Source organism: Erinaceus europaeus, chromosome 4, assembly GCF_950295315.1.
Source record: "Erinaceus europaeus chromosome 4, mEriEur2.1, whole genome shotgun sequence".
Taxonomy (NCBI): Eukaryota; Metazoa; Chordata; class Mammalia; order Eulipotyphla; family Erinaceidae; genus Erinaceus; species Erinaceus europaeus.
This window is the reverse complement of record NC_080165.1, coordinates 5625789-5640135: the sequence shown is the minus strand read 5'-3', so window position 1 is coordinate 5640135 and position 14347 is coordinate 5625789. Positions and strand designations below refer to the sequence as shown.

Genomic DNA, 14347 nt, shown 5'->3' with positions numbered 1-14347 from the left:
CCCACCAATGTGTCCTGGAGCTCCGCTTCCCCAGAGCCCTGCCCCATTAGGGAAAGAGAGAGACAGGCTGGGAGTGTGGATCGACCAGTCAACACCCATGTTCAGCGGGGAAGCAATGACAGAAGCCAGACCTTCCACCTTCTGCATCCCACAATGACCCTGGGTCCATACTCCCAGAGGGATAAAGAATAGGAAAGCTATCAGGGGAGGGGATCAGATACGGAGTTCTGGTGGTGGGAATTGTGTGGAGTTGTCCTCCTGTTATCCTATTGTCAACGTCTCCTTTTTATAAATAAATGAGACTAGACATTACTGTTGAAGACAGACTCTACACGTGGATGAACCTTCTCTTTTGGATGTGAAAAGTAAAGCACGAGGCTTCTTAGACGAAGGCGTGTGCAGCATTTTTCGACTTGCAGATAAAGTGATATTTGCTGCAGGCTTCTGTCCACACACCATCACTTCACTTGCTGGGAAAGAACATGGCAGTCCACTCTAGCTCACAGACCGTGCAAGTGCGCCCTCATCTAGAAAATGCCAAGTAAGAGAACTTGTGGTGCTGAGTCGATAGAAACTGACAGTGAAAAAGAGAAAACGTCGTATCGTTAAATATCTGGAAATTCATTAGAATGCATTTCTGAAGTCCAATAATAGCAAAAGCAATGAAAAGGAAATCAGATGCAGTTAAGCAACACTTTGATAACACTCCCAGTACCAAGTACGTGCTTGTAACACCACTCATGATGATTTGATTACACCCAAAAGGAAAAAACCCACTGAAAGGCATTGGTATTTAAAAGCAAGAAGATAAAAGAAGTGAAAAAAAACCTTTTATTTTCTTGTAATGTTGTGTCTGGGATATATATATATATATATATATATATATATATATATATATATTTTTTTTTTTTTTAATCAGAGCCCTGCTCAGCTCTGGCTGAGGGTGGTGTAGGAGACGAGTCTGGGCCTTTGGAGCCTCAGGCATGAGAGAGTCTTTGCAGAACTATTATTATCTACCTCCGTCCTTGGGCATTTTCTTTGCAGCATTGTAATTTGTTAAGCTTACACAGTATGATTGTTATAGATTTCAAATGTATGTAATGTTTACAATTTTTGTTTTTCAGACATTTATTTATTGAGAGAGAATCAGAGCACCACTCAGTTCTGTCATAAGGTGGTGCTAGAGATTGACCCTTCATCTCTAGCATATAAACTGGTGTTCTAACTGGCTGAGCTATCTCCCTGGCCATGTTTTAAATTTCTCTCTGTGTGTGTCTCTGTGTGTCTCGAGGAATGAACTTAGGGCTTCATGTATACACAGCAATTTTGAGCAGATTCCTGGGCCAGATTTTCTATTCTTTATTATTATTATTATCTTTATTTGTTGGCTAGAGACAGCCAGAAATTGAGAGGGAAGGGGGTGATAGAGAGGGAGAGAGGCAGAGAGACACCTGCAGCCCTGCTTCACCACTCATAAAGCTTTCCCCTGTAGGTGGGGACCGGGGGCTCGAACCTGGGTCCTTGTGCCCTGTAACACGTACACTCAATCAGGTGCGCCCCTACCCTGCACCCATTCTTACGTTATTGAAGAGGAAGCAAACACCACAGCACCACTCCACCAGCCATGGAGCTCACCCAGTGCTCCCGTGCGTTGTCAGGGTTTGAACTAGGACTCACAGAGAGCCAGCTGTGTGCTCTGCTGGGTAGCTGTTTCCCTGTACAGTGTTGATATTTTTATTGTAATTCATTCAGTTTCCCCTTTAAAGGCCACGTAACATCTCACACACACACACACACACACACACACACACACACACACACACACATACACACACCACACACTATAGCAGTATGCAAGAAGATTTAACTTTATCCCCTGCATTTAAGTGACGTCTTTCTCTCAACTGAAACAAGGGCAAGAAGTTTTGCAGCCAAATACCAAGGAATACCAAGGAATTTCTGGACACAGGATCAAGCAAGATCAGATGGAACTGAGCTGATGAACTACCACAGATAAGACTCGATAGCGGCTTGGGAGGGGGCTGAGGGATCATCCTGTACACGGCTGTCTAAAAGAGACCTTTATTCTCTGCTAACTTTGGGGTTGAACAAAATCTCTTCCTCGTGTGTGTGTGTGTGTGTGTGTGTGTGTGTGTGTGTGTGTGTGTGTGTGTGTGTGTGTATGTGTGTGTGTGTGTGTGTGTGTTGGGGCGGGGGGGGGGGGGAGGCTCAGAGAGATGAATGACCAGTAGAAGAAGAAAAGAATAAAAAACCCAAAGGATCAAACTGTGTGACATTACCTAGGAGAACTAGTGCATTTTGAAACTAGTCCACTGTGCTGGTAGGAATGCAACTGGTCCATCACCTGTGGAAAGCAGTCTGGAGAACTCTCAGAAGGCTACTCAGTGGACCTACTTCCTCCCCTGGGGATAGATGGAACCAAACACAACCCTCCAACAAGATCTGTGTACACCTATGTACAGCAGCACAGTTTGTAATAGTCACCTTAGGAAGTGACCTATGGACTGAAAGGGCTCACTGACAGCCCAGAACACTACCTTTATGAAATTTGGAAAATTCAAAATAAAAGAAGGGGGCTGGGAGATAGCTCTCTTGACAGAGTGCACCTGGACTGAGAACTCAAAGGATCAAACTGGCCTCCTTATGGATTGTAGTGATATGCTGTAACATTATCACGAAAATATTTTCAAAGAAATTTCAAAAACGGGAGTTGGGTGGTAGCACAGCGGGTTAAGCACAGGTGGCACACAGAAATTTCAAACAAAACAAAAAAAAAATGAAAGCTTCCCTCAAGTATTTTTTTTCTCATTTCTTCATTTTATACGTAAAAGAAAAATCAGTTACAAGATTACAGGGTATAGTTGCCCACCACTAAAGTTCTATTTCCACACTCCCACTTCCCAAAGATAATCACCATAGTTTTCACATGAGATCATAACCCAGAGTGTAAAATAAACAGCAATGAGCCCCTGCTGATATAAGCCTTTACAGAACAGGAAATGTGGGGAAACGTAAATCTATATAAAACTACAGTTAAATCACATAAATTCCCTCCCTTTTTGAGGTAGCAGAGCTTAATCACCACTCCCAAAATGTGTGATCCTAAGAGGAGGAGGAGGAGGAGGAGGAGGAGGAGGGGGAGGGGGAGGGGGAGGGGGAGAGAAGGGGGAGGGAGGAGGGGGAGGGGGAGGGGGAGAGAAGGGGGAGGGGGGAGGGGGAGGGGGAGGGGAGGGGGGAGGGAGAGGGGAGGGGGGAGGGGGAGGGGGAGGGGGAGGAGGAATAATGCTGCTGGTGGTGGATAGAGTCAAGTGGAGTCAGTGGGTGATCAGGTGATCAGTGCTTCAGTCAAGTGCTCTGAAGCAACCTCCTTGGTGCTAAGTCACTTTAAGAGGTACGTTCCTTGATATGCTGTCATAATGGGAATCGCACCTCAAAAACCTATAATCCTATTTGCAATATTACAAAGAACTGGAGCTGGGGGACAGAGCGTCTTGCAAAGACCTGTTGTTGGCGGATGGGAAGTTGTACAGGTATCAACAACTGTGCTGTATGCAAACCGTTAAAAGGAAAGCCAGGACCCAGTGGTGGCGCACCTGGTTAAGCGCACATGTCACAATGCTGCGAGGACCCGGGTTCAAGCCCCTGGTCCCTACCTGCAGGGGAAAGCTTCATGAGTGCTGAAGCAGGGCTATAGATGTCTCTCTTTCTCTATCTAGACTTTCCTTCTTGATTTCTCTCTGTAATTATCTAATAAATAATACAATAATTTTTTTAATTTTTTAATATTTATTCCCTTTTGTTGCTCTTGTTGTATTATTGTTGTAGTTATTACTATTGTTGTTATTGATGTCATCATTGTTGGGTAGGACAGAGAGACATGGAGAGAGGAGGGGAAGACAGAGAGGGGGAGAGAAAGACAGACACCTGCAGACCTGCTTCACTGCCTGTGAAGTGACTCCCCTGCAGGTGGGGAGCCGGGGGCTTGAACCGGGATCCTTATGCTGGTCCTTGTGCTTTGCAACTGTGCTTAACCCACTGTGCTACCGCCTGACTCCCACAATAAAATTTTTTAAATAAGTTTAAAAAAAAAAAGGGAATGTCTCTGACCATTCAGATAGCCGAAAATATTTCTCACATATATTTGGTCTATGTGCAGTTTCTGACTCACGGCTCCCAAAATACTTGGAAGTTCCTAAGAAGTGGTCAACACATGTGATGTGACATCCTGGATAGAGTCCTCGAACACAAGGACACTTGGGGCAAGCTGACAAAATCCTGATGAACTATGCTGGGCCAGGCAATGACACACCTGGTTAAGGCCCTGGGTTCAAGCCCCTGGTCCCCACCTACAGGAGGAAAACTTCATGAGTGGTGAAGCAGGGCTGCAGGTGTCTGTCTCTTTCCCTAACTCCACTTCTCTAATTTTTTTTCTCTATCCAATAATAAACTTATTAAAAATGAGAAAAGAAAATAAATAGGGGGGTTGGGCAGTAGCGCAGCGAGTTAAGCACACATGGCGCAAAGCACAAGGACCAGCGTAAGGATCCCAGTTCGAGCCCTCGGCTCCCCACATGCAGGGGGAGTTTCTTCACAAGCCATGAAGCAGGTCTGCAGGTATCTATCTTTCTCTCAACCTCTCTGTCTTCTCCTCCTCTCTTGGTTTCTCTTGGTCCTGTCCAACAACAACATCAGCAAAGACAACAGTAATAATAATGACACCAAGATTAACAACACGGGCAACAAAAATGGCTTCCAGGAGCAGTGGATTTATAGTGCAGGCACCGAGCCCCAGTGATAACCCTGGAGGCAAAAAGAAAAAAGAAAAAAGGAAACAAAAGCACTACATAATGAACCGTGGACTTCTATGCCCTGTCAGCTTACGATCTTATAACCCACTATTAATCAGATATAAAATGAAAAAAGATAAACAGAAATATTAAGAATGAAAAGTAAGGCAACCATGTTCCTTAGCTGTCACGAATACGACAGCCAAGTAAGAATAATGAATATGGGGTCTACGTGAATTCCGTAACATGTTGCCAACTAGACCATACGCGCTACCACGATCCCTAGCGCTCAGGTGAGTAGCAGGCCATGCGCTAGTGCTAGAACACGCTGCGACATCTGCACAGTGACAGCACCGCCCACGGACACACTTCTCAGAGCGTCTCGGTGGCATCAGAAATGGATGGCCTGTTTCCCCACGTGTGGCCTCAATGACTACGGTGGCAAAAGAGGTGGAGGATGTAGGAGGCCTTCCAGGAGAGGTCAGTCATCACCCAAGAAAGATGCACTGAGGGTCTGTCTGTCATCGGTAGTGAAGGGTTTCTACACAGAGACGTCTGTGCTGAGAATCGCCCTTGGCAAGCTCTCTGAATACGCGGTGTTACTTACAGGTCCTCAAAGTGCCAGAATGGCACATGTTAGCACACGGCAGACGCATGCAAGGTCAGTGCTATGTTCAGTGTCTGCTAAGAGAGCAGGATGGAGGCAGGCAACAGTGGTCCAGTTACCATGAGCTCACAGAGACAGGCCAGACCCCAAAGCTCTCTCCCGGTTCTCTCTCTCTCAGCACCACCTAGCCTCCATACTAGGACTGGGACCAGGCTGGGGTCAGTACCCTCAGTCTTACGCAGACAAGAATGTTAAATATGGAAATTAAAATTAAAAGGTTGCTGGGGGTTGGGCAGTAGCACAGCAGGCTAAGTGCATGTAGCGCAAAGCACAAGGACCGGCGTAAGGATCCTGGTTCGAGCCCCTGGCTCCCCACCTGCAGGGGAGTCGCTTCACAGGCAGTGAAGCAGGTCTGAAGGTGTCTATCTTTCTCTCCCCCTCTCTCTCTTCCCCTCCTTTCTCCATTTCTGTCTTATCCAACAATGAATAACATCAACAACAATAATAACCACAATGAGGCTACAACAACAAGGGCAACAAAAGGGGGAAAAATGGCCTCCAGGAGCAGTGGATTCATGGTGCAGGCACCAAGCCCAGCAATAACCCTGGAGGCAAAAAAAATTAAAAGGTTCCTGTGTTTTAATGTTTGTGAAACTCGGTATCTTTCAATGCTAAACTTCTGAGAGTCAAAAGTAAATTTCAAGGGTTGAAAGTTATTTCATGGTGCATTTCCTAGCTCCTCCTCCATTTATTTATTTTTCCTTTCCTAAACTCATGGAACAGGGAAGACAGCATACACTTTAAAAACAGAAATCCTGTAGCATTTGTCAGTGTGAAAGATCGAATGAACAGAACCCAGCCATGGGTAGTTACACATGCTGTTCCTACTGAAGATTTTTCCCCCTCCAGGGTAATCGCTGGGGCTGGGTGCCTGCACTACGAATCCACTGCTCCTGTGGCCACTGTGTCCAATTCACTGGACAGGACAGAGAGACACAGAGAAAAGAGGCGGAGAAAGGGAGAAAGGCAGAGACACCTGCAGACCTGCTTCACAGCTGGTGAAGTGCCCCCACTGTGGCGGGGGTGGCTGGAACCAGGATCTTTGTACTTCAGACCATGTGCTTGCTTAGCCCAGAGCTCCACCACCCACCCCCAAGCATGCTGGGTTTCATCCTCTCCTAGAAGTGGAAACCAGTGAGGACTTTATGAAAGCTTAGAACGAATAGCCACACGTGTCCACTGAGCGCGCACTGTGCTCCAGATGCTGCTTTCACTCAATCAGCTGATGCTGATTCTCTCAGTAGCTGCTGTCTCTGAGATGAGGAGACTCAGTCTCACACGCCCCAGGCACCAGATCCTTTGCTGGACACAGCGTGCATTTATATTCATCTAGAGAGAGGTAACACATCTGTTGACTTAGAATCCATATGGCTGAATGACAACCAGAAACAGGGGTGGGTCTTGGCTACACCCACTGGTGGTAGAATTTGTGTCAATAGTCAGTTCTCTTCACACAGGCTCCTGTGGTAAAAAGGAACAAATAGAGGCCTAGCTCAGACCAGTGGGGTAAACAGTCAGTGGTATTTATCTTTTCCTCAAGTTTGGGAGCTACTCTCTGCCCTAATCCAGCTAGATAGCTCTCTCTCTCTCCTCCAGGGTTATCGCTGGGGCTTGGGGCCAGCACCTCGAATCCACTGTTCCCGGAGGCCATTTTTCCCATTTTGTTTATAGGACAGGACAGAGAGAAATTGAGAGAAGAGGGGAAGATAGAGAGGGAGAGGGAAAGATAGACACCTGCAGACTTGTTTCACTGCTGTGAAGTGATCCCCTTGCAGGTGGGAAACCAGGGACTCGAACCGGGATCCTTAGGTGGTCTTGGATGTCACATTATGCTTAATCCATTGCGCTACTACCTGCCCCGCCCCTAATCCAGCTTTCTAGCCCTATTTTCTACTCTGACACCATCTCTCCAGACAATACTTTTAGCCCACTTTCATGCTAGCTGTCAGGCTCAGGCAAAAATTACTAAAGTCATGGGCCCCTTGGAACAGACCTAAAATAGACTTCCTAGCTTCTTCCCACACAAAGAACCCTCATTTCATCTGCTCTCTTCCTACCTTTGGGTTCCTGTTTATTAAACAATTTGTCCTGCTTTATATCTTACCACCTTCCAGCCATCAATCTGCAGATGCTACCATGACACCATCCTGACTTCCCTGGGCAGCCGACTTCACCAATGTGTCCTGGAATCTCACCTCCCCAGAGCCCTGCCTGACTAGGGAAAGAGAAACAGGCAGGGAGTGTGGATCCACCTTCTAATGGCCATGCTCAGAAGAGAAGAAATTACAGAAGCCAGACCTCCCACCTTCTGCACCCCATAAAGAATTTTGGTCCATACTCCCAGAGGAATAAAGAATAGGGAAGCTTCCAAGGGAGGGGATAGGATATGGAACTCTGGTGGTGGGAACTGTGTGGAATTGTGCCTGTTACTTTATAATCTCGTTAATCATTATTAAATCACTAATAAAAGTAGATTTAAAAAAGATGTCAGGTTTCTCTGCCTCCAAAAATGGCCCCCATAACCACTTTCACTTCTAATGCCTCCTTTATCTGGGTGTTATACAAACTCCAGGGCAAACACTCACAGAAAGACAGGTTTCCTGTCCTTACGATGCTCTTGGAAATGGTGGGGTGAAGAAAGCAGAAAGTCTGTGGTGAATGGTACCATGCAGGGAGTCACTCGAACAGAGGGGGAAGCAGAGCAGACCTGGCGAGGGGCGACAGAGTGACTGGGAAGAGAGGGCTATCTCACACGCAGTTCAATATCTGATGTGAACCTGCAAATATCAGTAGATTTTTTTTTTATGGCAATCAAGAAGGAAAATGCCTGAGATGAAACAAATGAAGGATAGATGACCTTTCGAATCAGTATGAAGAGTCAGGTTCTCATAATTGCAGTGCTGTGTTCATAACAAACATGAGACGTATTCCTGAAAAAAATTTCAAAGGAAGTTATGTCCTTAACATCAGAAATGGCTCAATTTGAAGAAAAAAAAAGTTTTAAAGCTAACTAGAAAATATTTTGACTTTCTACGTACAGATGCATATACATATCACTACTGAAAATCTTTAAATGATAACTAGTGAAATTACTTGAAAAAAAAATCAATCCAGAGGTCGGGCGGTAGCGCAGTGGGTTAAGTGCAGGTGGTGCAAAGCGCAAGGACTGGCGTAAGGATCCCGGTTTGAGTCCCCGGCTCCCCACCTTCAGGGGAGTCACTTCACAGGCAGTGAAGCAGGTCTGCAGGTGTCTGTCTTTCTCTCCCCCTCTCTGTCTTTCCCTCCTCTCTCCATTTCTCTCTGTCCTAACCAACAACGAACAACATCAACAATGGCAATAATAATAACCACAACGAGGCTACAACAACAAGGGCAACAAAAGGGGGAAAAATTGCCTCCAGGAGCAGTGGATTCATGGTGCAGCCACCGAGTCCAGCAATAACCCTGGAGGAAAAAAAATAAAGAAAGAAAAAAGAAAAAAAAATCAATCCATATATATATATATATATATATATATATATATTCTCATGTTTATTGCAGCATTCTTTACAATAACCAAGAAGTAGAAAAAAATGTACATAGCTGATGGCTGGGTAAAGAAGATGGGATATATAAACACAACAGAATACCACCCAGCTAGCTATAAAAAGAGAGGAAATCCTGCCCTTTCAACAATATGGATGGACTTAAAGGATGTTACACTTAGTGAAATAAATAAGACCAAGAAAGACAAACACTGTGTGAATTCACCTACATGGGTATTCAGAGAAAACAAACAGAACTGAACAGAACAAAGATAAACTTTGGCACTGTGAGATCGATCAGAAGTTACCAGATTTAAAGGTAAGGACTGTGGGTCAGACTGGGGGGAGGGGAACACATGATGAAAGATAGAATTGATTTTCTCAATTTTTGATCCAATAACTTGGATCCACCTGCGTATCAGATGTCAGGCTCAGAAGAAAAAGAAAAAAGAAAAACTAGTATAGTCATGGGCCCTTTGGAATATAACGAAAATAGACCTACTAACTATCTACAAAACAGAGACCCCCAAATCTTCAGCTACACTATTCCAGCCTTTAGGTTCATGATTAGTCAACAATGTGTTTGGTTTTATATATTAACTCTTCTTTTAGCCACCAGGTTCCAGATGCTACTATGATGCCAACCGGACTTCCCTGGGCAGACGACCCCACCAATGTGTCCAGGAGCCCAGCCAATGTGTCCAATGTGTCCCCGAACCCCACCCCACTAGGGAAAGAGAGAGACAGGCTGGGAGTATGGATAAACCTGTTAACGCCCATGTTCAGCGGGGAAGCAATTATAGAAGCCAGACCTTCCACCTTCTGCATCCACAATGACCCTGGGTCCATACTCCCAGAGGGATAGAGAATGGGAAAGCTATCAGGGGAGGGGATGGGATACAGAGTTCTGGTGGTGGGAACTGTGTGGAGTTGTACCCCTCTTATCTTATGGTTTTTGAAAGTGTTTCTTTTTTATAAATAAAAATAAATAAAGAATTGAGCTTCTGGAGAGGAACTGGATGTACAGCATGTACACACGATGGTTTTTACTACATACATCTGTGCAGGGGAGATAGCATAGCAGTTATGCATACAGATGTTTATGCTTGTGGCTCCAAAGTCCTACTCTAATCCACGCTATCATAACCAGAGCTGAGCAGTGCTCTGGGTGGGGAAAAAAAAAGTCTAGAGTTAGGAAAGATTTTAGTTAGTGGAATATATATATATATATATATATATATATATATATATATATATATATAATCACCAACTGATAGTTTTTCTGTTTCTTCTTTCTCCATAAGGGTTATAATACCACTGGCTTCACCAGTTCTCCCTGCAGGTAGGGAATCAAGGCTCAAACCAGGGTCCCCGTGCATGGTACTGTGTGTGTGTCTAATCAGGTGTGCCCCCAAACTAATGGTTTCTTCAAAATATGATGAGGGGCCCATATACCGGCACTGCAGCCAGGGGAAAATAGCTCCAATGACTATAGCAAAGAGCCTGAACGCCCAGGGTTCCAGGTTCAAGCCCCAGTGCCCCGTGTGTCTGAGTGGTTTCTCTCCTGTGCATTTCTCTGTCTCTTATGTAATAAATAAACAGCTATTAAATAAAGTATAATCAGCATTAAGGTAATGAGAGTTAAAAGTATTTTAGATGATTTAGCCACTGTGTTTTAAATGCAGCAAAAGTAAACAAAAATGACATTTCTAAAATACTTATCTTACATATCGCTGATGAATTTCCTGTGAGACAGAGACCCCAGGGGACTGACTGCTCTGGGACTTGCTGCACTGGAGACTGAGCTGGAAGCCTAAGACATGCAAGCTTGATACTTTACCAGCTGAGCTATTTTGCTGGTTGCCACAAAACTCCATTTAAATAAACAGAAAAACATTGTTACAGTCGAGTAAAATTCAGACATTTTAGTCCTCTTGATGGAAGACTGATCTTAAGCTTGCCTCCAAACCTTGTCAATTTCTGTGCCTGTCACTTAGAAGACGTGTAAGAGGTCAGTGGCCAATGAATAACACGGGGTTTTTTCAAGACGAACCTTGAGGTAACCAGAAAACAAATGATTTGATATGCCGTGCACTACCCAGGTGCCTTCAGAGAGAGTCCACGCTCACAGCCAGAGAGCGTCCCTGGATATTTCCCCAATCTGCAGCCCCCATGCCTGCACATAACTACTGATTTGTTCATACCTGTTCTTGGACTGCAAGTTAGTGAATTTAGACAAGAGCATTTTTTAAAATGTGGCATTGGTTGTGGATGGAAGGTAGCAACACACACACACACACACACACACAAACACACACACACACGAATAATACCTCTACTGAGTGGCTTCTGCTGTGAACCAACGGTTTTTCATCCCTTATTTCCTGGGGTGGAGACTGGCAGAGAGTGGGAGAAACAGAGAGAGAAGCTACAGCGTCACTCACCATCCCTGGCGGGCCTCCTAGCGCCATCCACGGTGTTCCTATGTGGTGCCTGGGCTCAAAAGTAGGGCCTGTCACACGGAAGACATACATCCTACCAGCTAAGCTGTCTATCCAGCCAAGATCACTTTTTATTTATCCAACCAAGATCACTGTTTTGCCCTCTTTCACCCATCATTTTGTAAGTTTCATCTCGATACATCAGAATTTCAAATCAAAACTACCTAGTTACAAAATGAAAAATAGACAACGTCAAGACCTCCGATGACAGAGTACTTGAAAACAATGAGCTTTAAATTCAATCCTTTATTTATTTATTTTTTTAAGGTAGCATTAGTCTTTTCTTAACTGAAGATCTGAATAATCTATCATTTTTCCTTACAAGATTTCTGGGAAAGCTAATATACTTTCCTGCCATCATTTGAGGCTGCCCTCAACGATGCTAAATTAGGAGTTCATTGAGGCAAGATGACAAGTAGAGAAGTATATTCTCTGTAAATAGTGACGGCTTTGTATTTCTTCTAAATTCTACACATATGACAGCAGGCAGCGGTTCTGAGCAATGTGATTCACAGAAACACTGAGGACAGTCAAAACCTTACATGAACAATGACTCTTGAAGACTAGAATTCCCTGTTATCCTGGATGTTCTGAGACCCGAGAAGGCTAGGTGCCTTCCTAAGTCATCGGCTAGTGGCAGAGACACAGCCTGAGGCACCTGATTCTTGCTCAGGGCTCCCGCCTCACTCAATAAAGCTGTCCTCGATGGAACATGAGAGTCAAACTCAGAGTGAGCTGGCAGCACCCTCTGCGAATTCTAACAGTAAGACTGTTTGCAGAGAGAAAAGTGAAGGAGACATTGCACAATCAAGACAAGCAATAAATCCTGGTTAATGTTCTGGGTTGTGACTATCCAACTGGGATAGTTAACTGCAAACCAACACCAAAAAAAAAAAAAAAAAAAAAAAAAAAAAAAAAGCTCAGTTCCAGACCCCAAGTTTAATACTTAAGTAGTCCTGTGAACTTGAGCAATATTCCACTGCTGAAATGAGGGAACTGGGTTAGATGATCTCTAGGCTCCTCTCCAAGAGAAAGAACTCTGATTCTTATACTGCTTTCTGCCTAATCTATCAATCTGAGAGGTCATACTGAGGCCTCTTAGAAGCGCTTTATGAATATTGCCTCATTAATCGCCACCACAGCCCTATGAAGGAGGTGCTATTAGTATTTCCATCTCATAACTGTAGACATTGAAGCCAAGAGAGATCAAGCAACTTGTTGGGGTCACACAGCTGGGAAATGAGATTTAAACTCAATAATCTGCCTCCAGAGTGTCCTTTGTACAAAATGGATCAGAGGTCATGGGTGGGAAGAGGGCTGTGCTTTAAGAGAAGTCAAGAAGTAAACCCTAGTGAGTAATAACTCAACTCTTATCCTCCCAACCTCTTTCCTGGAATAATCCAGAGAGCCAGAGAAGGACTTGCTTGCTCTCTAGAAAAACGTTCCCTGCCATCACCGTTAAGTCCATGCTTGTAGCCTAAGTGTGTTCTTCTCTCACACCAAGAACGATCATTTGGATCCTTATTTACCACAGTAAGTTTTTTAGAAACTTGATGCCACCAGTTTCTTTTGAGTTGTTTTTCTAACGAAGGCAGCCATTATTTTAAAACCCCCAATGGGAAAAGTTACTAAAGACTTCCATGTGTCTGAGACACTGATAGTGGATTTCAGAGGTAAAACTTGTAGCCAACAGACCTGTAGAACGAATGTGTTTGTGCAGCTGCCTGACATCCTGATGCACTGGCGTGAACCACATCCCCTAGACGTGCTACAGGATACTTAACAGATCAAATAGTTACACCCGCATCTGGGGTCTGAAGAAACTCTGCCTGGATAGGGAAAAGGTCACTTTACAAAAGGAAAAAATCGACTTTAAGTAAACAAGAGCATGTTAAATTCTTAACATGTGCTATAAGCAAAGGGACTGTGTAGGGATGGCTGGCTGAGCTTGGCGGAAACACAAAGTCTGCTTGTAGAGCTAAACCCCAAGATGGCTTGTGAGGAGTGCGCAGTCTGTGAAAAGGGGGGGGGGGAGTCAATACATCTCAAGTGGACACATTATCAAGTGAGAGAGAATTCTGCCTCTCCCATAACTTCCCCTCCCTTTAAGATAAAGACCATTTGATTTACATCTGCACACAGGGACAAAATTTTATGGGGAGACTGGCAGCAGGCATATATAAATTATAACATGCACTCAAGTAAGAATTTCACAATTTAAAATAAGTGACTTAAGTTTAGACACAACTATGAAAGATTCTTCCTACAGGAAGAAAGTAATTGGAGTATGATTAAAATAACACATTAAATCTTGTCTAATATCTCTAGGTCAAAAGGTTGATCCCAAAAAAGAAAAAAGAAAAGAAAGAAAGAAAGGAAGAAGGAAGGAAGGAAGGAAGGAAGGAAGGAAGGAAGGAAGGAAGGAAGGAAGGAGAGATGCATGAGAATTTACATATTATGTGACTAAGCCTGTTTGTGGTCCAACCTGGCAGTCACACTAAGTTCCCAAGGCTGGAATCTGGGAGGAGATTAATGGGCCACATGCAGAATTCCGGAATATCTCCCCAAGGCAGAAACGAAGCCTACAGACTCATACAATGGAAAGCAGGGCGCAGGGAGATGCAAGCTGCAGGCTTATACAATGGAAAACGGGATGGAGAAGAATTTATGTCAATTAGTCATAAGGAGTCCCCAGGGCCCCCAGATTTATATCCCTGTCATTCAGTTCAGAGGTGCTTGCAATAACCCAGGCATCTGGGTTGGACAGCAGCAGTGAAAATGGGTTGGAAATGACGAATGGGTCCAAGGGACACTAAAGAGGAAGAAGTGAGGAGACGGAGGAACGGT

The 14347-nt window shown here is 44.4% G+C and overlaps 1 protein-coding gene across 4 annotated transcripts in view; it reads right to left on the bottom strand.

Annotated features, from left to right (window-relative positions):
- The window catches only part of PHACTR2 (phosphatase and actin regulator 2), a 275038-nt gene that overhangs the window by 132867 nt on the left and 127824 nt on the right, over positions 1–14347 (bottom strand). The window lies entirely within an intron of this gene.